This window comes from Podarcis tiliguerta (genome assembly GCF_965153285.1).
Source record: "Podarcis tiliguerta genome assembly, chromosome: 7".
In the NCBI taxonomy this organism is placed as follows: Eukaryota; Metazoa; Chordata; class Lepidosauria; order Squamata; family Lacertidae; genus Podarcis; species Podarcis tiliguerta.
Window position 1 is genome coordinate 64,034,650 of NC_139540.1, and position 27,133 is coordinate 64,061,782.

The following is a 27,133-nucleotide window of genomic DNA, read 5'->3' on the forward strand; positions in this document are numbered from 1 at the left end:
CCTGTTGCTACTCAGCTTCAAAAAAACAAAACAAGTGTCCCCGCATTCATTGAAAAAAATCTGGTAACCATATGCTAATTGCAGCACAATTTGAGACCATTGGATTAAAATTTACCAACCTCCTTTACAATACACTGTAAAAGAGTTGCTAAATTGTAACTCACTGTTGTGTTGTAATTCTTGCAATACTTTATGACTAATAAAATCTGGCAATTTTGTATATTACTGTATGGAGTGTCTTTAAGGAGCTCCCAGTGTTTCCCATCGAGTTAAATCAAGTCATAGGAGGAAACTGTATTAGGTATTTATTTGGCTAGACAGTCATGTGGAAATTTTCCTCTATTATATTGGAAGTTATGCTCTTAAAAATAATTCGGTGGCTGATCTGTTACAACACACAAAGACAAACCCAAGCAAGGCTTTCTTGTAAAAAATTGTGTCAAACCACTCACCTTTTCTGTATACAGTGGTACCTTGGGTTACATACGCTTCAGGTTACAGACTCCGCTAACCCAGAAATATTACCTCGGGTTAAGAACTTTGCTTCAGGATGAGAACAGAAATCGTGCTCCAGCGGCGCAGCGGCAGTGGGAGGCCCCATTTGCTAAAGTGGTGCTTCAGGTTAAGAACAGTTTCAGGTTAAGAACAGACCTCCAGAATGAATTAAGTACGTAACCTGAGTACCACTGTATGTAAATGCTTGCCTTCTGTAAATGCTTGTCTTCAGTAGTATGATAACACAGCCAGATCAGATGGGCTATAGGATGAGGTGATGTTGTACTCCCAAGATGCCTGACTAGATGGGATCACCAGTATGAATAATCCAGGAAGAAGGAAGGAACACAGGCAGGAAAGAATTCATACAGAATGTGACACCAGGGAGGAAAACGGTAGAAAAACAAAAACAAAACAAAAGGATAGAAATAGCTAAACATCCCTGTATTAAGGGCTTTCAGGGAAAATGCTCACTGTCACAGAATCACCTCAAAGCAGAAATTTGTGAATATTCTCAGCAGCACTAATGTAGATTTTATTGCTACAACAACTCTGTAAAATAGGTCATTGTTCTTGCACAATTGGGATGATCTGCAGGAGACCGTTTAATAAGCTGAGGTGAGCTTTGATCAGTAAATTTCACATTCTCACTATGGGATCATACCAACTCTCAACTTAACTTTGCAAATTTAGGCAAGTCAAAGAAGCTTATTCATGTGATCAGCACTATTGCTGGTCCCATGCTGCTCCTGGTAGCATCCAGATCTTCTGCCCATGTGAGTGATGCTGCCTAAATTTAAAATTGGCTGATTTGTAAGTTGAACCTGTTAGGTTGAAAATGCCCCCAATGTGCACTGAACCCAGTTTTCTGCCTGATGAACTTCAATATTTTAATAATTCAGGCCAAGTTTGATTATGAGTTAATTTCTACCTTCTCCGTGTGGGCAATGTGCATGACTAAACATCCAAATTCTGTCATCTTTGTGCATGCTCAGATGTTGACCCAAGAATGATTTTCCTCTAACCCCTTTGTTAGCTGTCAGGAGTCCAGGTTCCTGGCTTGATAACACAGTAAGCGTAGGGAATTTAAAAGGAGGACTTATTGCAAAAACAAACAGCGCCCGGATGGCTCTAATAAAGCCACCAACATTATCATTCAAGATGACCCTTCTGAAGACTTCTTCCGGTTCCTACAGAAGATATTGAACCGTCGCCCCTTACGTCTCTTGTTTTGCTTCCTGTCCAGCAGCCCTCCCATTCGACAACTCTTCAGGTTTATTGGATCAGCTCCAACCTCTTCCTGTTCCGAAAGACTGTCTCTGTGTCTGTCCGCACCTGTTTGAGCTTCCTGAGAGCATTGGCTGTGTTCCAGCCCACTCTCAGTTGTTCCCTTGGCAACAGGCCGTCCAAGGTCAGAAGGAGTCTGCTCTGGCCTCTGCTCAGCCTGCCTCAAATCTAAACCTCTCTGTTCCTTCCTGCATTCTGCAGCTTGCTGTAAAGTTCCACTTGGAGCTGGCTCATTCCTGACGTTAGTCTTGAGGAAACCAATCAATTTTAAAACTTGAAAACCTTCAAGTTTTGAAATCCTTCAAGATAACCCCTGTAATCCCTTCCAACTCTATGATTTAGTTTCTTCACATTTGAAGAAATAGTCAAACTGTAGGCACAGGACATGTGAAAGCAGCTAAAGGAAGGAATGGAGTAGCACATGACATTATGATGCATCATATCATTATGCCACACTAGGCACAACATGTTCCAAAGATGCACTCTGTTGATGCACAAACATGGTATATGCTCTATAATTTGATGAGGTAATTGGTGAGCTAGCCTATCAGTAGTGATTGGACCAGATTCCAACCAGTATGTTGCCCCATCCTACCTATGTGGAGAGAAAATATGGACATTACCATGAACAGCATGAAGACAACAACAGAGGCAGAGGCAAACAAATGTTGCAAAGAAAAATACATCTTCAGTAACCCCCCATTTCCTAACACGGTAACAAACTGGAATCAAAATAGCCGGGGGGGGGGGGGAGAGAATGTCTCATAAAAGGCAGCCTTGTTGACTGAAACCATTTTTCGGTTAAAACTTTAGTTGTTCAATCTCCCAAAAATTAACGGCAGAAGTCTTTTTTAAAAGAATAAAAGAAAAGGGGGTTTGGGCTAGTGGCAGGAAATATGCTGGCAGGAAAGGCCAGCTTCTCCTGCTGACTTCAGTGATGCTGATCTAATATTGCATTTTTATGTTGTGAACCTCCCTGAGATCTGCGGGTGAAGGAGGGTATGCAAATTGAATAAATAATTAAAATAATACTGTGCTTTTTGGCTTGTAAACTAAGGGGGGAAATAGGCTGGGGGGAAATGGGTGGGAAAGCAGCTTTGGTTTTTCTTTAATTACCAGGTCAGTGAGGAAGGCCAATGAAATCAAGGGGATTCTTAAAGCATTCTACACTTGGTGCAGAATGTTGCAGTGAGATTTCTTTATGGTTTGTCCCACCTCACACATATTACACTGCTCCTAAAAGAGCTGCGCTGGCTGCTCATAAACTGCTGGGCCAAGTCCAAGGGTCTGGTTATGAAGCTGTAAAGCCACGAACTACCTGGGACCAGCATTCCTGCAGGTTGTGCCACAATCTTGGTTAACAGCAACCCAGGCAGGGCCTTGCCTGTAGCAGCCCCTTCCATATGGAATCGCCTCCCCTTGTTGCTCTGACAGGTGCCAGTGCTGATGATGTTTTGGCACTTGATCAAACCTATCCATTCTGAAGGAAATCAACCCTCACTGGAAGGGCAGATCCTGAAGCTGAGGCCACCTCATGAGAAGAGAAGACTCTATGGAAAAAGCTCTAATGTTGGGAAAGAATGAGGACACAAGGAGAAGGGGAGGACAGAGGACGAGACGGTTGGACAGTGTTATAGAAGTGACCAACATGAATTTGACGAAACTCCTAGAGAAAGTGTAAGACGGGAGTGCCTGGTGTGCTCTGGTCCATGGGGTCATGAAGAGTCGGACACGACTAATTGACTAAATAACAACAAACATACCTGTGCATTCAAACATTTTCTGGAGTTCAATGTTGGGAATTAAAGAAGGTTTTATTTATATTATCTGTTGTGTTTTATTTATATTACTGTGAATCTGCTGTTTGATTGTTTTATCATTTTAATGTGTATAGCATCTTGTAATGCTATACAGCCTATAAAGAAATAAAGGTGTGTGTGTGTGTGAAACACCAGTTGAACTTATCTGCTCCTCATTTTCTTACTGAATAAGTTTTATCTTTATTAATCCTAGCTGAGACACTATCTGTCAGTCACAAAGATTTATTATTTAACATAACCCTGCAAATGCATACTCTAAAAGTCATGAACGTAAAGCAATTATAGTGTCAAATCAGCTGTAATATTCTTTTTAAACCTCTAATATTTGACATTTGTCAGAATAAAGAGGCGCTGACTGGAAACATCAAGGACTGCAATGGTCTTCTTCAAAGTTATTTACAAGAGGGCTAGAAATTTAAGAGTCGGAAATGTATGACTATTTTCCCACAGACTACTGCTGAAACAAATGACATAGCTGAAGTTGAATACATAAATGAAAAATGGTTTCGGTAGCTCAGATCTGAATGCTTTGATGGTACCAGACTTTTCTCATATTAAGCTTTCAAACGTAATGGTTAAGGAAATCAAGAAAGGTGGCAGAATGAAGCAGCCTAACGACTGTGCTAAAAACAGTGTATTGAATAAATGTGTATGATTGATTAAAGAAATATAAAGCAATCAAGGGAAGGATGTAAAAATGGGGGGGGGGAGTATGAAATATTTCCACATCCAAAATATTCCTGTTACTCTGTTCCACATATGACACCGACTATGAATAACAGACTAAATCGGTTTCAATAATCACTTTGTTGTACCAAAGAAATGTAGTTATGGGAAGGGGCTGAAAGGATCTCACCCTCACTAAATTTTTAGAATTTTTTAAGAATGATTGATAAGGTATGAAATCCAAGCAACTGATTTTAATTTGAACAAAACTCATTGGATATGTGCTTTCTGAATGATAAGATCTGATTAGTTCCCGACAGCAACATTTTGGTTTGGAATCACGGCATCCGGGCTCTGATCCTTGGGACATGACTGGGGCAACCCAGTCAAATGAGTGGGGTATTATTATTATTATTAGTGAAGTGGTACAGTTTAAGAAGAAGGCAATGCTAACATCTGGCAAACTTTGGTGTGACCCTATAGGGAGATACAGATAATTTACAATGGGATTCTAGTCTCTTTCAAGAAATCTTCTTTCTTCATAGAATGAATTAAAACTAATCACAGCCAATTCAATCTGTCGTCATCATCATCATCATCAATTGATTCTCCCATGCCCTAGAGTATCTCATAATGCATTGCACTTTTAAAGCATACCAGATACGTTTTCTGCTGTCTGTGCACCTAAAAAGCAAGGTGTGGCTATAAGAAACATTTTGAAAATATCTGTATCACACAGGTATGCTCCTCAAAGAACCAGGATTGGTTGTGGTTTCATGTTTGATGTACACTCAGAGATAAACCTGGGTTTGTTGCAGTGTCCTCTGTGAAATGGCCCTTTGAGGCATTTTTGCATCCCTCCTTTTAGTCCCATTTCACATCTTCTAACACAGGTAGGTGTGTCTGTGAGCAAAAGGGAAAACAAGGTTGCCGTGCTGAGAAAAGCATTGTGTGCCCTGGCCTATCATAGTTTTGCAAAAACTGCCTGCACCCTTTAACTTCACTTTGCTTTTACAGGTAGTACTTTTGAAATCCATCAAAATGACACAGATCGATGAGGACTGAAGCATGTGTCTCTTCCCATCGTTACAAGACTAAAATCCAGATTCTTTACCTGTAAAATCTTGATTTCAGCTCATAGTCAAAACACCTTCCCTTAATGTTAATCTAACTCACACATACCGTAAAGGCAATGAGTATATAGAAGCAGATCTGCATTGCCCATTGTTTGAATTCTTTTGGCTCATTTAGTTGTGGGCAAGTTTGGTTATTTAACAAAGTTTTCAACATTCCCCTCCAAGTAGATGGGCATGTTTCAGGACAACCCACACCCCTTCGGTTAACCGCCCTCACATTCTTAGACTAGCTGTCATACTAAAAGCAAAACAAACACAGTCTCCGAATCAAGAGCAATCTTATAAACTGGCTGTGGGTCACTAGCAATTAAACGCTTGGCATTTCAAATACGTAACAAAGATTTCAGGATGGCTTACATTGCGGTGTTGGGTGTCAGGAGCTCTGAGTATGCTTCTACTGCCATTGTTTTGCTTAATGAAAAAGAAACATAGTTCAGCTTTATAAATATCCATCCAATGTCAGCAGTGGAAAACCTTATTCACCCACATTCCCTTCTAGACAATATTTCAGGGGCCAGTGCTAAGGGGGACCAGAGGCAAACTGGATGAAGCTCCCCATTCCTTCTCTATGGGTTTGAGCCTGGGTTAGCATCATAAAATCATACAGTTGGAAGGGACCGTGAGGGTCAAACCCACAACCATGAGATTAAGCGTCTCGTGCTCTACCAACCAGGAGCTAATCCAGAAGACAAGCAATGGATTGTATTTTGGTAGACAATACATGGTCAGGAACAAAGCAAGCAGACGAGAAGGGTAGGAACTCACTGGAGAAAGGCTGAGACCGAAGAACCAATGAGATCTGTTGAGGGCAAATTGAAACACCATTGGCACCTAATAAAACTGCTCCATCAACAGTGTCCATCTTACATGTTTGCTAACAGGCCTTCTGACCATCTCTACTGGTAGCACCCAACAGGTAAGAGACTGAAGGCACTAGTTGCTCTTATTTCTGGCCCCAGTGGCAGAGACAGTAAAGCTGTGGGATCTGGTGGCTTCCTTTTCTGAATCCTGCAGTGTCATATAATTGACCAGAATTAGTCAATAGCTAATTCTTACTTATTGAAGTGTGTTTGGGGAACCAGAGTAGGCAGAGTGAGAGCATCAGGACAGATGTAAAGAATGTCACACATCTGATCCATTAGATATCTATGCATCCTCATTCCTAAACAGTCATCATTAAAGACAAATACAAGGTGAAAGTAAGAGAACAATTCCAGTTCACAACTTTTCAGGACTAGCAGGAACTGGCATCCAAAGGACCCAGTCTCCCTTTTCCCCATTGCTAATTCAGAGATCAGTGCAATGTGTGTGTCCCAGTTAGATGATTGACAGCTCAAGCTGGGGACAGCACTACATGATAAACACACATATTACACACCCACCTCTCCTATTAGTGTTGAGCAGTGAAATTTCAGGATCTCTTGGCTCTCAGTTTTTTGCCCATTCAGCTAAGCCATGAGCCATTTCGAATCCCCGTGACGGGGTGAGCTCCCGTTGCTTGATCCCAGCTCCTGCCAACCTAGCAGTTCGAAAGCACGCCAAAGTGCAAGTAGATAAATAGGTACCGCTCTGGCAGGAAGGTAAACGGCGTTTCCGTGCGCTGATCTGGTTCACCAGAAGCAGCTTAGTCATGCTGGCCACATGATCCAGAAGCTGTACGCCGGCTCCCTTGGCCAATAAAGCAAGATGAGCACCGCAACCCCAGAGTCGGCCGCAACTGGACTAATGGTCAGGGGTCCCTTTACCTTTACTATTCTACGTTTTAACTTGTTTTATTTTATTTGTGTAAAATTCAGTCCTGGGCTAGGAAAACAGTGGGATATACATAAATATAATAGTAATAATAGCAATATTTTAACTTTTCCCCCCTGCTTGACTCCACAACCCAAATTGATGAAGTCAAGGTAGGGGGAAGAATTGCTTGGGAAACCAGATTAGGTTTTATATGATTTCTTTTTTCTTTTAAAATTCACCTCAGCATTCTCCTCAGCTTATTTTTGCATCAAATAGTCACTAGATATTCACTGCATATAGTGCTATTTTTCTAGAAAAACAGGCGCCAGAACTCACTGGCACCTCCCTTGTTCTCTTCTAATGGCAATGGTGCCCACCTGAGAGCTGCTGGAACTGAGTTCCAGCGAGTTCTGGCTGAACAAAGTCTTGACTGCATGTTTCCAAATGTGTATGGAATATTTTGATATATTTTGACATATATTGTGAATATTTTGATGTCTTCATTCGATATATGATATTATTTTTGTTCCTAATATCTTATGGTGAACAGTACTTGGTGGATAACGTTTGGTTTCAGCAGTTCAATGGCATTTAGTTCTTGTCGATACTGGCCAGTTTATAAAATTTCATATTTGATACCTGCCCAAAAGGAGCCAGTGTGATATAGTGGTAAGTCCTATGCTTCAGGTTGGTTTCTTCATCATTTAAAGCATTATTTGAATATTTACATGCTTAAAAGATCGTTTGGTTCCTTTTAAAAGAAAAATCGATTTCCAAAAAGGTTCGTATTGCACCAATTAAAATGCTAAAAAGCAGTGAACAGCTTTTTCTGCATTTTTTTAAATAAAACGAACAGAACCAACTTTTCTAAAGTTTAAACAAAAAACTGCTCCAGATAAGCAGAGAAAGCAGGTGTGTGTGCTGTGTCATTGGGTGCTAGTCAATCCGTGTTGTTTAGAACTAGCTTTTTCTGGAAACAGGCAGAGCATGATTCTCTGACGTTCGATCCTGAGAAAAGCAAGCACATCTAATTGCAATGCATAGCTAATTGTTGTTTAGTGAGGAGTGTTTGCGGAACCAGAATAGCTCAATTTGGAGGACAAGGATAGGATTAAAAAACATAATGTACTTGACCTATGAGCTACAAATTCTCATCCCCAGGCATTCACAGCTAAACATGAGCATAGTCACACACCTTCTAAATACATATAATGCACTTCCAGAAGAGAGAAACTCCTGTTAGAAGGTGTGGTTGGTATCCCAAGAACAGGACCAGAGTTACGGTAAATCCAAAGCCTGTGGACTGGATGTACAAGTCAGAAAGGAAACATTCTGTATGTTCAAGGTATGGATGGATGAGGCTCTTGTATTAGTGACTACAGACTGCAGCCACAAAGTTATGGAATAAAATGACTCCATGCAATGAATGATCCCTGCGTGCTTGTATTTTTACTTCTTTGGTAAAGAAAATCATATGCCTGTTGTCTTTGGAGTTTTCTTGGCAGGGATACTGGAGTGGCTTGCCGGTTCCTGCTCCAGGTGGATCACGTTTGGTCAAAACTCTCCACTATGACCTGTTCATCTTGGGTGCCCTGCTTGGCATAGTTCATAGCTTCTCTGAGTTCTTCAAGCCCCTTCGCCACGGCAAGGCAGTGATCCATGAAGGGGATCACTGGAAAAGACCCTGATGTTGGGAAAGATGGAGGGCACAAGGAGAAGGGGACGACAGAGGACGAGATGGTTAGACAGTGTTCTCGAAGCTACAAACATGAAGCTGACCAAACTACAGGTGGCAGTGGAAGACAGGAGTGCCTGGCGTGCTCTGGTCCATGGGGTCACGAAGAGTCGGACACGACTGAACGACTAAACAACAACAACTAAGAAAATCATGCCTAAGCCTTGGTTTCTATTCAATCAAGAAGCCCAGCACTCATTCCGCATGCTGTCTTACTAACAGTTTAAAGGCAAAAGTATGATACTATATAGTGATTGCAAAGCTGGAATTCTGAAATGTTGTTAGCTCCAGAGACATCCAGAATTTCGCTTCTCATGGGTGTTGCTGCAAGTGTTTTAAAAATATCTCCAAACTGGTTCTGTGGTAACTGCGATGCTATCAAAATGAATTTCACCTTAGGGGTTTTTTGCAGAGTAAAAGAAAGAAAGTTTTAGTCTGCACAAATGTGACCTGGAGGAGGATTTTACAAGCAAACAAGCTGAATGGCAGAAAGAAGAAAAGAAAAAGAAAAGAAAAAGCAGGAAGGTGTGAAGATAAGGAAACAAAAACCTCATGACACATTTTTGGGTAGCTCCATTCCTAAGAAGCTCATTGTCAATATTAGCCTTTTAAAGAGAAAAAGAAGAAAAAGCCACCAAGAAAACTTCAATCAGGTGATTTCTTTATGTCAACAATTACAGGTACATCGATTCTGAAAAAGGCAAGTCCCCCCCCCCCAGTGCAAGTATTTACAAGCCTGCCATGGATTTGTTTTTGTAAAGAAAAGTTCTATTTACAAATGTGTATTGCCCTGGCACCACAATTAGAATGTACTTACCTGGAAGGTAAAGGTAAAGGGACCCCTGACCGTTAAGTCCAGTTGCGGATGACTCTGGGGTTGCGGCGCTCATCTCACTTTATTGGCCAAGGGAGCCGGCATACAGCTTTTGGGTCATGTGGCCAGCATGACTAAGCCACTTCTGGCAAACCAGAGCAGCGCACAGAAACGCCATTTACCTTCCTGCCGGAGCAGTACCTATTTATCTACTTGCACTTTGATGTGCTTTCGAACTGCTAGGTTGGCAGGAGCTGGGACCTCAATGGGAGCTCACCCTGTTGCGGGGATTCAAACCACTGACCTTCTGATTGGCAAGCCCTAGGCTCTCTGGTTTAGACCACAGCGCCACCCGCGTCCCTCTACCTGGAAGGTAGCTCCACTGAAATCCATGGGACTTAAAAGCACATTCATGTAACACATTCCTCAATCCTAAAATAGAAAAAGTTTCCTGGAAAATCATTTATAACAAGTTGGGGGGGGGGGGGAATGTTGAACATAACCTTTGTTTTAAAGCCAGAAGCTTTCCTTTTAGGTATCATGGGGAAAGAGGTACCCAAAAATCAGAAAACAATATTTATGTATGCTACCATGGCTGCCTGAATGTTATATGCCCAAAGCTGGAAAGAAGCAGTTCCAACAAAGGACAATTGGCAACTAAAATTGATGGGATACGCAGAGATGGCAAAACTTACCGGAAGAACAGAATGGGGATAATTTGTTGAATATATGAAGACAAATTTTAAACAATTTAAAATGTTAGCAGGATTGACATAGGACTCAGCTATACAACTGCAAATAGAACGTTTCAACTGTGTTTTAAGCGCAATGTACAATGTGACACTAGATGGCGATGGTGAGCCTTATGGGAAATTCAATGTATTTTTTTAAAAAAACCACTTTAAAAAAGCATTTTCAGAACAGTTTTTATATGTGTGTAGATTCCACCATAAACACGAGCAGTAAGAAATAACTTAAAGGATTCCATATTTAAATTTAAGTTTGCCTCATCTTTTACCATTACAGTGGTATCTCGGGTTACAAACGCTTGGGTTACAAACACCGCCAACCCGGAAGTAGTACCTCGGGTTGCAGACTTTGCCCCAGGATGAGAACGGAAATTACGTGCTGCTGGCGCAGCGGCAGCAGGAGGCCCCATTAATGAAAGGACGCCTCAGTTTAAGAATGGTTTCGGGTTAAGAACGGACCTCCAGAACAAATTCAGTTCATAACCCGAGGTACCACTGTATCTATTTATTAATTAACCATAAATATCATAAATAATTACATTCCTTTACAGGGGAGGCTAGCGTAGGGTCCTAGATTGCCACCGTCAAACAGCAAGGGAGGAATGGCGGTGGGGGTAGATATTATCAGCGAAGGGTTTTGAGATGTGGTGATGCTCAAACCCCTTCCAATCTATGCCCCATCCCAAGGGACGTAGGGTGAGCAGGGATTACCCACCTCCGGCATTGGTGCTGTGCAATGCCAGGCCCATAGGCAATAAAACCGCCACCTTGCAAGACTTCTTTATCTTGCAGGGGGTTGACCTGGCTTGCATGATGGAGACCTGGGTGTGCGAAGGCAAAGTAGTCACCTTGCATGAGATGACACCCCCAGGTTTCTCTGTCTTCCATCAATTGCAGACTGTGGGTCAGAGGGGAGGGGTAGCATTGTTAATCCGGAAGGATTTCTCTTTCAGAGCTCTGCCAGCACCATCAATCTCTGGCATTGAATGTGTTTTATGTATAAAATTATTACAAACCTAATAAAACATTATTATTTTTTAAAAGAAATGCCATACTTTTCTGTGTACAACACGCCCTCATGTATAATATTTTTTTGGGGGGACTCTGATTTAAGAAAATGGGGGGAGATGGCACAGAGTTGTTGAGCTTTGGGGGGGGGGAGATGCCCAAGGTTTTCCACCTTTTGGGGGGGTTGCCCCACAGTTGTTCAGCTTCTGTGGGGGGGGGGGATGCCGAAACACACTCACCCGACAGGCAAACGCTGAAAAACGCACCCATCGCCAATGCAGACAGGCACCTGCCCACTCACCAACAGCACCTGGCAATCACACGCCCAATTGCCGCAGCGGCAGCCAATCCACAGCAACCTCCTGTTAGCACCTGCAATCAATTGCCCGCCCCCCCATCTGCCCTATCCATGTATAAGAGGAGCCCCGAATTTGAACATTATTTTACAGTAAAAAAAAACACCCTCGTCTTATACACGGAAAAGTACGGTAACTTAAAGGAAGTATAAAGGATAAACTTGTAAATAGGTTTGTATTGGTTGTGCAGTAAGAACATGATATAAAATAAGAAACTGCAGGGAAGGGGGGGGGGTCGCAGAAAAGGTAGGTGAAATTTGTTTAGACTTGATTGCTATTGAAACTTAAAATGCAAAAATTAAAAATAGGATTGAGTAATGTGATATTACGGGATATGATGTTTGGCCTACAGTTCCTGGAAGAAGAATCAGAGATTCAGAAGATAGAGGAAGGGAACAATATGATGGTTTGATATCAAGAACTATGGATATGCTGTTGATTACCAGTGGGTGTTTCCCAGCACTGCTCTTGATCCATGCTGTTCTGAGCCTACCTATAATACCTGGAGGAACAAGTGGGATTTTTATGTTGGACAAGTGATGGGTGGGGTGGGGTCTGTGAACATATGAGTTCATTAAAATTCCACAATGAGTTGCAGGGTAAATGCGTGGGCCTAAATATGCAGGGCTTTTGACAGGTAAATACTCGAATCCTTGATGCAAGATCAAACGGGTTTATACCTGCCTTTCAGCCAAATAAATTCGTCAAGTACTTAACGCCCCCCCAGAAAAGCACTTGCAACTATGTGAGCCTATTGGAAGCTGATCTGCACAGGCACAGAGGGTAGGTTTCAGAGGGACAATCTGTTTTTCTTCACTTGGAACTTCTCACATGTGTATGGGTGTGTGAGTGTTTATTTTTTTAAACTAATTTTGGCCTGGGTTTTTTTGGTTATGCTTTGGTTGTTGTTTTTTGTTGGTTTTTTTTTAAAAAAAAAACATTCTTGAGCGTCTTGACATTCCCTTTCAGCGCCATTTAGACATCTCTTGATGCCACCCATTTTAATTGCAGGTTTCAAAAGATTATCACCTGCAACGCTCTGTGTTTTTTTCCTGTTTTACAAACTCTCCCGGCCGCAAGACTTCATGGAGATGATCAGGGAGACCTATGGAACAGATAAACAACCCTTAAGTCGAATAATCCAACAGGGCTGCCTTTCTCCTTGTATCGTGGAGCAAAAATATCATGAAAGTGTCTATATCAGCCTTTCTCAACCTGTGGGTCCCCAGATGTTGTTGAACTACAACTCCCATCACCCCTAACTAGCAAGGCCAGAGCTCAGGGATGATGGGAGTTGTAGTCCCACAACATCTGGGGACCCACAGGTTGAGAACTGCTGGTCTATATCACAGTAGAAGAGGATGTCGATGCTGCAGCAGTGGATGAGAGATTTATCTTGCAAGATCATTTTCATCTCGCTTGAAGCTCCTCAAACACATCTTTGGAATTAGGCTGATTGTAACCATTGGCAGTTGTTTCTGTGTAAGTGGGTGGATGCTACAGGGCTTGCTTTCCTGAAAAACTTGCCTTCCTAGGAAGCTGCTTTATGCTGACTCAGCCTATTGATCCACTCTAGCTCAGATTCCTGTATTGCAGGGGTTGGACTAGATGACCCTAGGGTCCCTTCCAACTTTACAGTTCTATGATTACCTACGTCATGGCCAATATTCTTTGTCCCGTCATTCTTTGAATCTTGCTGGACCAGGAAATCCCCTTGCAGGGAACACCACTTTATTTCCAGTTTGTTGAGGCTCGTGGAAGTAAAAGAGATAGCATGATGGTGATGACGTGTCTTCTTAATTGTTAGGAAGGCTCCCTTGTTCAGTAAGAAAACCTGAACTAGCTAAGCCACGTTACCCAGTGGCGTAGCGTGGGGGGTGCAGGGGGGGCCGGCCGCACCGGGCGCAACATCTGGGGGTTAGGGTTAGGGGGCGCAAATCCACAGGTTAGGGGGCGCAAATCCACGGGTTAGGGGGCGCAAATTACTTGCCTTGCCCCGGGTGCTGACAACCCACGCTACGCCACTGACGTTACCAAAAGCAGGACAGCCTTGCCAGGTGAGATCACCTGAGTATGAGGTTAAACCCCACCTAACAAAGGAAAGGTCAACCTGGGACATATAGCTGAGTTGTCCTGTATTAATCTGGCCATCTATTTTTATACATAAGTAAGTGTGTGTATTTTGGTAAGCTTTGCTATTTACTGAGAAATTTCACCATTTAAGGAGCCCAGCTAAAAATTTCAGAAAATCATGACATTGACAATCAAAGCATAAGAGCTACCAAATATCTTCAGCAAATAGCCAACTTTCATCCCCAGTTTTTCCATTGGCTGTCAATATTGACAAAGGAATTTTGAGAAATCACCGAAACAGGTCATGTTGCTCAACTGTTTACTGGGGGTGTCTCAGGAATCTTCAGGTGGTTTCAACAATTCACCCTATCCCCCCCCCCTTCATTTGCTGGTGAATATTGACAGTCCCCCATGCAAACTCAGAAGTGTCCAGAATCATTTCACATTGCTGTACAGTACATGGGATTTTTCTTGCCTGGTTCTGTACATCTTTTCTTGAAAGTAGAAAATCCCACTGAGTTCATTGGGATTTAAAGTCATAGAATTGTAGAGGTAGAAGGGGCCCTGAGGATCATTCAGTCCAACCCCCTGCAATGCAGGAATATGCAGCTGCCACCATATGGGAATTGAACCTGCAACCTTGCCATTATCAGCACCATGCTCTAACCAACTGAGCTATCCAGGATTTACTCCCTTGTAAGCAGGTATAGGATTGAAACCTTGACAATAAGCCTGTCTATAATCTATGAAGCTCATAGAGCCATTGCATTTTGAACTCTGAAAAGCAGAAGAAGAAAAAACAGTGATCAAATCAAAGATAAAGCTTGATGTGCAGCCCTAATAGAAACATCAAGGGAGAAAAACACTCATAATTCAAATCCTGTACAGACAAGACAGGTTATGTTTATGAAGGGCTTGGGTGTGTACTATCAGCTACTACCAACTAGTCTTCAGCACAATGCCAATTCAATCAGAACAGACAGCCCTAATCCTTAGTCACCCAAACTGTATTTGGAGCAGAAAGCTTCCAAAGTGGGCATCTTTACATATGCAAACAATGTTCCGTCAACACACAGCAATCCACCTCTGCAAACATGTCCAGGAATAACCAGCATGTGCATGAGATAATATGTTGTTTGATAATACAGTCACAAATTGCAGAAGCGACAATTACACAAAGCAACGTACATAACTGAGGGGGGAAACCACAATAGGAGGTTGTCTGTCGGAATTTAAAAATTGAGCATAATTTGGTGGTTCTGATGTCTTCCAAACATCCATCCAGTGCTATTATTGTCTTCAAGCTCTCCCCCACAGAAAAATTACACAACAGAATTTGGTTGTGTATTTTGCTGAGTTTACTCCACTAGGCTGGATATAAACAAGATGTAATTCAGATCATCTGCCTGAACAGGAACCACATTAAAGTTTCTTTCCAGCTTCTTTGACTCTCCCTCTCTGTTATGCCCATCCATGCTGGATGAAGACATTTTGCTGCTGGAAGAAGAACTGTACTAGTTTTGAAAGCAATGGAGAAATGGCTTGAAAAGCATGAGATAAACCTACAGTGGTGCCTCGCAAGAGGAAAAGAATCCGTTCCATGAGTCTCTTTGTCTAGCAGTTTTTTCGTCTTGCGAAGCAAGCCCATTAGCGGATTAGCAGATTAGTGCTATTAGTGGTTTAGCGGCTATTAGCGGCTATTAAAGGCTTAAGGGATTAGCGGATTAGCTGCTAAAAGGCTATTAGCAGCTTAGTGCCTTAGAAAAAGGGGGTGGGGAGTGAAAAAAAACCCCCAGGAATCGCAAGACATTTTCGTCTTGCGAAGCAAGCCCATAGAGAAATTCGTCCTGCGAAGCACCTCCAAAACGGAAAACCCTTTCGTCTAGCGGGTTTTCCGTCTTGCGAGGCATTCATCTTGCAGGGCACCACTGTATTCTTAATAGGGAGACGTATCAGCACCAAATAAGCAAATCAGGATGAATGTCTGGATGTGTTCTTTATATTGAAATTGCACTTGGGCTGGACAAACAGAGAGTTGTCCTCTGTAAAGTAGAACACGTAAGTGCTTTGGCACTTCACTTGACGTCACTTGTGAGAATGAACTCAAAATATTGAAAAAAGAGAAAGTTATTGGGATAGAAAGATGTGTCAGTTCCAGTCCTCTCAGTTTCCTAATCTTCAATTCATTTCTCTACATTTTCAGTTCAATTTCTCCAGCATTTTAGTGTGAATTTCTCCTAATAAATACAATTTTGTATGCCAATTTTAATATAATACATTTGTCTGTGATTTTGACCACTATATTCTTTTTATGCACATTACCCCTAATCAATGCATTTTTCTAAACGTCATTTGCATTGCGAAATTCAGGCAAGCACTAATTTTAAAGGATGGCTGTGTTTTGGTTCTCAGATTTGTTTTCCAAAGAGTACATTTGATCGATTAAGCTTTAATTGTGAAGTGAATCGAATTCCTCCCCACTGCCTGTTTTTATCAGACCTAAATTCTCAAACATGTAAAGTGATGTTGCAATTAGAATTTCACAGACACACACAATTCCTAAACTTCTCCCTTACCATCTATTAGTAGTATTATTACAGACCTTCCAAGTGTCCCTGTTTTATGGATTTACAGAAGCCATCCCCGTTTCTGATTTGATCAGCTTTTCCTTCCTATTTTCATCAGAGAAATGTTGGATGGTATGCTGCTATTCAACCCCCAAGTCATCTGAAAGCAGTCCTGTATAAGGATGTTGTTTAATGTTTTATTATGTTTTTATATACAGTGGCACCTCGGTTGTCGAACGTAATCCATTCCAGAAGATTGTTCGATTCCGAAATATTCAATAACCGAGGCACAGTGGGTGGTCAGCAAATTCTATTGAGAAAATGGAGAAACGCACCTTGGAAGCTGTTTGACTTCCAAGGCATGTTTGAAAACGGAAGCATTCACTTCCGGGCTTTCAGTGTTCGGGTTCTGAATCATTTGGCTTCCAAGATGCTTGAAAAGCAAGGTTCCACTGTATATTGGAAGCCGCCCTGAGTGGCTGGGGTAACCTAGTCACATGGGTGGGGTATTATTATTATTATTATTATTATTATTATTATTGAATATGACATCCCTATTTTCATTGGAGAAATGTTGGAGGGTATGTTATGAGGCTCAGAGTAACCTGTGGAAATTTTCTAAGTCCCCCTATACTAGGTGGGTGTCACTCCTGAGTAAGTGTAGATAGAACTGTAGCTATCCTTTGCATATTTACTTTGTCTCACTAACATTCGGTGAGTCCTACTCCTGTTTAGTATGTTTAGGAGCGCTGCCTTAATCATTCCACTGAAGGGGCCTTTTGCAATATTCCAAGGCCTGCCTCTGTCTGATGCCAGACACTTTCTTCACTGAGCTCCCCGTCTCCTCAGGCTTCGGTGACTGTTTCTCACTTAGTCACCATACAGCTCAGCGAAGGAGTGGAATCAACTGGCGCAGGAGTGCAATTGGCTTTAGTATGTAAAGTACACACACTCCTTTCACTAAATAAACTTGGAGAAACATTTGCAGTGCAGCTGTGTGCCTAAGATGCTGCCTCCTCGGGGCACAAGTAATTGTATACCAACAAGAAGACACTTCTAATTTTCATTCCCAGTGCATGACTGTTGCTTGTCTTGGCATTGTATGAAAGGCCTTGCATCGGAGACAAAACCTCCCATTCTTTTTCTTCTGAAGGGAGACACCCGCTAACAAATGAGACCACTTTGTTCTTTACAAAGCCACTAATTTGCAATGACCCGATAGCTTTCTCGCTCGTGGTTCCAATCCTATCTTCAGCACGGAATCCAAAGAGTAGCAACAGAAGAGTGTTTTCCAGCCTCTGGGCAGCTCTGTTCTGCCCCAAATCCCCAGTGCTATTTTAATATCTGCATTAAGCCAACGGCAGAGCAAGACGATCAGTCGCCTGGGGTGGCGCGCGTGCCCTGTGCCCAGGGACGGTGCGAGCTGGGGCAGAACCCTCCGCAGGGCCTCCAGAGTCTGCCTGCCTCCTTCCACTCAGCCGCCCTACAGCTGAGGGGGAGGCAGCGGGCAGACCGTTTGGGGCATCACGGAGCCTGTGGGCACCCAAGCCACCATGTCACTCCCAGGAGAGATGCGTGGCTCGGGCGTGCTGCAGTGAGTGCTGCCCGGCATTTTGTTACACACACCCCCTCAGTGGTGACATCCGGGGCCGACCGCCTCCACTGCACCCCCCTTCTTCTGCCCCTGCATTAAGTCATTGGGAGTGGTCATGGGAGCAGTTCCCGGATAAGGTGCCATCGGTATGCTACTGACGCTCAGCTCTATTTCCCCATAACATCTGAATCGGGAGAGGCCACACCGTCGCTGGGCAATTGCCTTGGATGCAGTGGCAAGGTGGATGAGGAAAAACAAGCTGAGCTTGAATCTTGTGGGTGAATTATTCCCACGTCCAAGAAATGGGTCAAATGCTTATCCTGGATGGGGCTGCCAGGACTGGAATTAGGTTTGATGACGCCCTAAGCTACTGAAGGTAATGGGGCCCTTTTGTATGTCCAACTGTCTTTTGTCAGCAACAAATTGTCACTGTTTTTTTGTGTTGAATATATGCTATATGGTAATTTATGGATCTATTAGGTATCTAAAGCCATTTGCACATAACAAAATATGTATTTTATCAAAGTAATTGTACAGTGGTACCTCAGGTTAAGTACTTAATTCGTTCTGGAGGTCTGTACTTAACCTGGAACTGTTCTTAACCTGAAGCACCACTTTAGCTAATGGGGCACTGCTGCTGCGCCACTGCTGCACGATTTCTGTTCTCATCCTGAAGCAAAGTTCTGAACCTGAAGCACTATTTCTGGGTTAGCATAGTCTGTAACCTGAAGCGTATGTAACCTGAAGCGTATGTAACCCGAGGTACCACTGTATTATATTTTGGAAATGTACATCCAGGTTTTTCCCCTTTAATTATTTTTGGGGGCCCCAAGAGAGTGGGGCCCTAAGCTATAGCTTGTTTAGCTTATATGTAAATCCGGCACTGGGGGCTGTGCAACCTCTAAAGAAGAATGCCAGCAATTTGGGGGTGCTTCTGGGTCCGGCATTGTCACTGGAGGTTCAGGTAGCTTCAGTGGCTAAAAGTGCCTTTAACTGCAAGTGATTTGACAGCTATTGCCAGGCTTCAGGGGAACAGATCCCTCCCACAGTGGCAACAAAGAAGCAGATTTTAAAAAAGAGTTCTTGCCAATTAGTTTATTCAATAATCACAGCAAGAGACAAAGGAATGTGGTCTCTCATTAGAAATGGCGTTGCTCCAAGTTAAATCCCACGTCCCCCTTATTCTGCGTCACTCCTGCACTGACTAATCTGAGCTTTCTGTCTCTGAGCTCTCTGTTCTATTACTCTCAATGCCCGCCTGGTCCTGGGAGAGGGGGGATCAGGAATGCTTTCCAAAGACACTGAGTCTGTCAGCTGTCTCTCTCCCCCCCCCCCGGTGTTTCTTCTTCCTGCTGTTCCTCTTCCAATATTTCCAACTTTCCCCCTCTACAGTCTTTGAACTATGCCCTTCTGCAAACCACTGTTCTAAATCTATACTGCTCTCAGGAAGGTTCAGGAGAATGGGGGGGGGGCACCATTCCTCCTCAGTCCAGCCCCTGGGAGCTATACCTTTTCCTGGACCAGTAGAACTTGGCCCCAGTCATTCATGCGCTTGTTACTTCAAGGCTGGATTACTGCAATGTGCTTTGTGTGGGGCTTCCCTCGCAGTTGATCCAGAAGCTGCAGTTAGTGCAGAATGCTGCAGCATGATTACTGACAGGATGCCTCTATTTTTTGTTATTTGGTGCATATGGGCAGACATGATGCAGTAAGAAGATTGTGTGCATCTGTTTCCCAGAGAAGACATGCATTCTTCAAATCAACTTTCAGATATGCCATTCTCCAGACAGAAATGGACAAATCTGTCAAGTTACTGTATTTTTTGCTCTATAAGACTCACTTCTTCCCCTCCTAAAAAGTAAGGGGAAATGTGTGTGCGTCTTATGGAGTGAATGCAGGCTGCACAGCTATCCCAGAAGCCAGAACAGCAAGAGGGATTGCTGCTTTCACTGCACAGCGATCCCTTTTGCTGTTCTGGCTTCTGAGATTCAGAATATTTTTTATCTTGTTTTCCTCCTCCAAAAACCAGGTGCGTCTTGTGGCCTGGTGCGTCTTATAGAGCGAAAAATACGGTAGCTTTCTCTCAGTTACTTTTTCTCCCCTTCCCAATATTGGTTTCCCACATTTCTGCAACAGTTTCTGATTTTTTTTAAAGTCCTCAAAAACTTGGGTAGTTCCCCTAATAGAAACATTTTTGAATGCAAATTTGTTTTACACACATACAGGAAAATACACACATAATTCACCCTAATATAATGCATGCCATGTATATTATTTTCATATACATTTATGCACACTTTCCTCTGGTATATGCATTTTTCATACACATTACTTGACTGGAAAACTGCATTGCAAAATCTTAGCAGCAATAGCTTTGCATACATGTAATACATGAAAATTGCTCGTGTGAGAGAATGTTGCAAAACCTAAAGGATATATTTCTGTTATAAGTGTAGAATAGAATAGAATATATTATTTATACCCCGTCCATCTGGCTGGGTTTCCCCAGCCACTCTGGGTGGCTTCCAACAAAGTATTAAAATACAGTGGTCCAAAAAAAAAAAAATTTAAAAAAATACAGTGGTCTGTTAAACATTAACAGCTTCCCTAAAGAGGGCTGCCTTCAGATGTCTTCTAAAAGTCTGGTAGTTATTTTTTTCTTTGACATCTGGTGGGAGGGCGCTCCACAGGGCGGGTGCCACTACTGAAAAGGCCCTCTGCCTGGTTCCCTGTAACTTGGCTTCTCACAGTGAGGGAACCGCCAGAAGGCCCTCAGCACTGGACCTCAGTGTCCAGGCAGAACGATGGGGGTGGAGACGCTCCTTCAGGTATACTGGACCAAGGTGTAGGAGATAGTAAAATAAAATTTTAAAAAGTGTCAGAGCAAGGAAGACATAAAGCTGAAAAGGTGGCAGACTGAGGCTGACTTTCATGTTTAAATGGAAATTTGCTTCAAAATAATCCTGTAAGGCAAAACAGTGCCACATGATCTAGGTCTACTCTTAAAAAGAAACAAAACCCATTTAATTTTATGGGGTTCGCTTCCTATTAAGTGCCTTACTTACTCCTTGCCTGTGTCCATTATTCACAGTGATCTAACTCCTACTGTTTAAGGAGTCCTCAGTAGCTTTAAATTAACATAAATGGGTAGGTTTGCTGAGTGACAGCTCTATCTGTGCAAACAATCATCATTGTGTCATTTGCTATTCCATAGATCACTTTATTTGATAGTATGTACCCTGCTCTCGCTCTGTACATGCTGCAGAGAAGAGATGCTTGCACTAACAAAAATCATGCTTTCTCAGATGTTACATTATATGGCATCAATGACGGTGATTTAATCAGTTTATATCCTGCACCCCCCGGGGTGGCTAACACATCAATGCAAAAAAAAATTAGTTTTATGGCATTCCAAAAACAATCTAAAAAAAGCGCTATTTTTCTAGAAAAAAAGGTGCCAGAACTCACCGTGAATGCCTCCTTGTGTTCTTTTATAATGGCAATGGCGCCCACGCTCTGGCTGGAAAAAAAGTCCTGCCAAGAATCACTTTAAAAACATTGTCTCAACCAGTTGTTTTGGGGAAAGAGGCACATCTCACCAGAGCGGGAATTCCATCCATGGGGAATCACCACTCAAAATGCTCTGAGGGGCAACAAGGCCTCACTTGCCACTTGTAGGGTCACAGATGGGTAATAATGGGAGAGGCACTCTTCAGTACTTGGTCCAAGATTTAGGACTTTATAATGCTAGGACAGTAAACCCATAAGCGGTTACATTCCGGGGAGCACGCCTAAACCCAAAATCTCATACAGTGGTACCTCGGGTTACATACGCTTCAGGTTACATACGCTTCAGGTCACAGACTCCGCTAACCCAGAAATAGTACCTCGGGTTAAGAACTTTGCTTCAAGATGAGAACAGAAATCGCATGGCAGCAGCAGCGGGAGGCCCCATTAGCTAAAGTGGTACCTAGGTTTAAGAACAGTTTCAGGTTAAGAACAGAACTCCGGAACGAATTAAGTATGTAACCAGAGGTACCACTGTATAGTCAAAACACATTGGGTACAATGGTGGGTGGGATTGGCAAAGTTTATTTTCCTGGACACCCACTCCCTTTCGCCCCCTTCTTATTTTTTTAAATGCCAAATGAGGAAAGCTCAGTGCACACAAGGTTTACCCCAACTCACACAAGTAACTTCAGCTCTCACTTTCCTGATTCGCTCCAGAAGAACACCGTGGTCAATGGTGTCAGAAGGCATTGAGAGATCAAGAATACCAACAAGAGTTGCAGTCCGACTTTCTGTCTCCCAACAGAGGTAATCAATCAGGGCAACCAAGGCTCTTTTGGTACTTAAAACCAGGTCTCACACCAGATTGGCAAGGAGCTAGATCAGGCATGGCCAAACTTGGCCCTCCAGCTGTTTTAGGACTACAATTCCCATCATTCCTAGCTAACAGGACCAGTGGTCAGGGATGATGGGAATTGTAGTCCCAAAACAGCTGGAGGGCTGAGTTTGGCCATGCCTCAGCTAGATAATTTGCTTCCTCCAGCCTCTCAATCACCTTGATCAGGAACGGAATATTAGAGTCAGGGCAATAGTTTTCTAAAACCTCTGGATCCAGGGACTGAACTTAAGAGTGAAAAAACAAGACACTGATATTAACAGGTGTGTCCATCCTTATATAGAAGTTTAGAGTGCAATGCATGAAAATTAAAATAAAAACCTATGGGGCACAATGCAGTTCTCCACTCTGATACACCAAACATGCTCTTTAGATCTAGCTGTAGATTATACTTCCATTCTATATGAATTCCAAAAAAGAATACAGTTTCTTGGACATCCTCTAGATCGGTTTTAAAGCTCCTAGGACATGAGCTTTCTTCTTCCAGGAGCGTAGCAAAACGTTCACCAACATCTTGATGATGTAAAAGAACTGCTGTTTGGTACAGAGTTTAATTCCAGGTAAGCCTCATTGCTAATTCTAAGCACGTACAGTTTCCATGTCTGCTTGGATGAAATGAACAGGGCGAGTAAGTTTCAACATCAAAGTGTTTAAAACTGGGGCTCTGCCATTTTCCCCCTCTCTATATTACAGGAAAATGCCACTTGTTCTCCGCAAATGGAAAATAGACGGTGATATCACTGAGACATATATAGAGTGGATTTTTCCTTCTCTATCAGCTTTGTTAGTGTTGGCAGAAAGTTACTATTTCAACAGTGAGAAAAGGATGGGGATTGGGCTAAACCAGTGATCTCATCATGTTACCAAATGGTTGCAAACTGGAGCTATTAACCAGTGACTGATGATGGGAGCATCCCATTTTTTATCTTTTTATTTACCTCAGTAAAGGCTGGCCAAGTAAAGATATGCTTTAAATGCTCCTATTTTTTTCAAGTTCAGGGCAGCATATTTATTTTGAAACGCTTAGCAATTTTTTAAAGAAATGAATGTAATGGGATTTTAAAAAACTCTTATAAATTTAATATTTCTTAAAGTGCATTCCTAATGCCTATTGAATTGATTTTAGGAAGAGGAGGAGGAAGAAGAAGAAGAAGAAGAAGAAGAGGAGGAGGAGGAGGAGTTTGGATTTGATATCTCACTTTATCACTACCCGAAGGAGTCTCAAAGAGGCTAACATTCTCCTTTCCCTTCCTCCCCCACAACAAACACTCTGTGAGGTGAGTGGGGCTGAGAGACTTCAGAGAAGTGTGACTAGCCCAAGGTCACCCAGCAGCTGCATGTGGAGGAGAGGGGAAGCGAACCCGGTTCACCAGATTACGAGTCCACCGCTCTTAACCACTACACCACACTGGCTCTCAAGTGCGTCTTATGAATTTCTCGTTGCAGGCATTAGCTTTTCAAATCTATAAAGTGTCTGAAGTACAGAAATGTGGTCACTCCAATTCAGTAAGCTCGTTCTGGGTGCAGAAGATGCCTGAGGCATAGAATCATAGAACTGTAGAGTTGGAAGAGACCCAAAGGTCATCTAGTCCAATCTCCTTCAATGCAGGGATCTCAACTGAAGCATCCATGACCGATGGCCATCCATCCTCTGCTTGAAAACCTCCAATGAAGGGGAGTCCATTACTTCCCCAGGGAGTCCATTTCACTGTCTAACAGCTCTTACTGTCAGAAAGGTCTTCCTGATGTTGAGTCAGAATCTCCTTTCTTGTAACTTGAAGCCATTGATTTGGATCCTACCCCCTAGAGCAGGAGAAAATAAGCTTGCTCCATCTTCCATATGACAACCCTTTAGATATTTGAAGATGGCTATCATATCTCTTCTCAGTCTCCTCTTATCCAGGCTAAACATACCCAGTTCTCTCAACCATTCCTCAAAAGGCTTGGTTTCCAGACCCTTGATCATCTTAGTTGCTCTCCTCTGTACACGTTCCAGCCTGTCAACATCCTTCTTAAATTGTGGTGCCCAGAACTGGACACAGGTCTCCAGATGAGGTCTGACCAAGGCAGAATGGAGCAGTACTGTAACTTCCCTTGATCTGCACACTATACTTCTGTTGATGCAGCCTAGAATAGATTAGCTTTTTTTTTGCTACTGCATCTCACTGATGACTCATGTTAAGCTTGTGGTCTACTAAGACCACAGATTCTTTTCACATGTACCACTGGCAAGTCAGGTGTCCCCTATCTTATATCTGTACAACTGGTTATTCCTGCCCAAGTGCAGAACCTTACATTTCTCCCTACTGAAATTCATTTTGTTAGCTCCAATCTGTTAAGGTCATTTTGAATTCTGATTCTGTCTTCTACCCCTCCCTGTTTGGTGCCATCTGCAAATTTGATGAACACCCCTTCAATTCCTTGATCCAAGTCATTTGTAAAGACATTGAACAACAACATACCCAGGACAGAACCACTTGCCACTTTTTTTCCAGGATGATGAGGACCCATTACTGAGCACTCTTTGGGTTCAGTCAGCCAACCAGCAACAAATTCACATTATAGTAACCTCATCCAGACCACATTTTACCAGCTTCTCCGCAAGAATATAATGGGGACTTTGTCAAAAGCCTCACTCAAATCAAGATACACTATGTCCACAGCGTCCCCCTGATCCACCAAGCTTGTACCTCTGGAAATGTTGGCACAAAGACTGGATGTGTGAATACATTATTCACACGGTGATATACATTCTAAGTAGGATATCCATTGAGTGGCTCATACTGCATCATAAAGTGTGGGTGGGGATGCCAATTTTAATTAGTGTGCCGCCCGGCCTGACCTACACTCCTTAATCTCATCTGCTTTCCTCCAAAGCCATGGAAGATGCTGTCTCAATACCAACACTGAAGTGAAATTAACTGCCAATCTAGACAGCTTTTGTACATGGATTATGGGCGGGTGGAGACATCATGCTGTTCTTTGCCTCAGGCAGCAAAATGCCTTGGGTCAGTCCTGCTCACTTACCTGGGAGTAAGTTCCACTGAACTCAATGGGGATTACTTATGAGTAGACCCAAAAGGATTACACAGGGGGCACATTGATGCCCTTATGTGTTGATCACATCATCCTTGACCACTAGCTAGGCTGGTGAGGGCTGATGGGAGTTGTAGGTCACCTTATTGGGTACCTTTGTATTAGACAGATAACTGCCTTGTCAGTTCCCACATTTGAATTTCCAGCATGAGGGAAACTGAGCTCATACCGTATTTTTTGCTCTATAAGACTCACTTTTTCCCTCCTAAAAAGTAAGGGGAAATGTGTGTGCATCTTATGGAGCGAATGCAGGCTGCGCAGCTATTCCAGAAGCCAAAACAGCAAGAGGGATCGCTGCTTTCGCTGCACAGCGATCCCTCTTGCTGTTCTGGCTTCTGAGATTCAGAATATTTTTTTTCTTGTTTTCCTCCTCCAAAAACTAGGTGCGTCTTGTAGTCTGGTGCGTCTTATAGAGCGAAAAATACGGTAATTCCTACCTTCAATGTCTTCATTCATACCAGGTTGCCAGTTTAGTTTCTTTTTGCTTCTCTAATGTGATCTGATTCCCTCCTACCTGCCTTAAACATTGTGCAATGGACAGGTGAGCCTGAAGGTCTGTGTCTGAGTCAACAGGCTGTTTACATGCCCCAGCCAGGTTTGGTTGGGTTCAGAATTAGCCAAGACAAGTTTTGCACATCCTTAACTGGCCAGCCTTCTTTATGATGCCTTTTTTAATGGCTGTTAAGACAGTTAAACCTTTTTTACTGCAAAGCAGCTGTCCTCCCACCCTCCTTGACAAGTGAGAAGAGAGATCCTCAGGGCATGCGCCCAGGTGTATTTATAGAAAAATCCAAAGCTATTTGTGTTCATTATAAATTCTTCACTTGCCTAACAGAAGAAGAAAAATCCCCACCTTTGTCTAACACATTGCTGAGCAAGGAAATACCAATAAGTAGCAATTATAGTGACAATACTGATTTACTTAGTGGTGCCGGGTATTTTCAGCAGTTTGTCACACCCTTTTGCAAAAAGGTGCAAAATTCTGTATAGGGAGGCAGGAAAACGAGAAAGAGGAAAGAGTGACTGGCAACATGTCAGTAGGAAAGGATCTGTTCTTTTTAGTGCTCTCAGTTTATTTATTTATTTTCCCAATCTTAAATTCAGTCCTCCACATTTCTGTGTATTTATTTTTTTAATCCTCATAAAAATTCATCAGTTTAGTACAAATTTCTCCTAATGAACACATTTTTGTTTGCAGCTTTGACAGATGCACACATTTTTGCAAGAACATTTCCCTATTTTTTATGGTATTTTCACCAATACCGTATTTTTCCGGGTATAAGGTGATATTCTTTGCTTTACAATATTGCTTTCTTAATTTAGGCTTCAGAAAAATAGGGGTCGTCTTATACATGGGGGCATCTTATACACAGAAAAATATGGTATGGTAATTCTTATGCACACTTTCCCCTAGTCTATGCATTTCTGTATACATTGGCTGGAAAACTGCATCGAAAGATTCAAATAACTGAATTTTGAAGAAAAGCCATGCTTCATATTCTCATATTCTTTAGGAAAGTACAAATTTGATAGACTCACTATTAAATGTGAATCTATCTCCTCTGAAGTTCTTTACAATGAAGCAGTGTATCAGCTTT

General features: G+C 42.5%; 1 long non-coding RNA gene across 1 annotated transcript; it reads left to right on the top strand.

Moving 5' to 3' along the window:
• Window positions 1-17,986: 17,986 nt before the first annotated feature.
• Window positions 17,987-25,408, top strand: LOC310681923. The gene is made up of 3 exons (XR_014513685.1): window positions 17,987-18,410; window positions 22,262-22,351; window positions 23,575-25,408. It is a non-coding gene; the product is annotated as an uncharacterized lncRNA (long non-coding RNA).
• The last annotated feature ends 1,725 nt before the right edge of the window (window positions 25,409-27,133 follow it).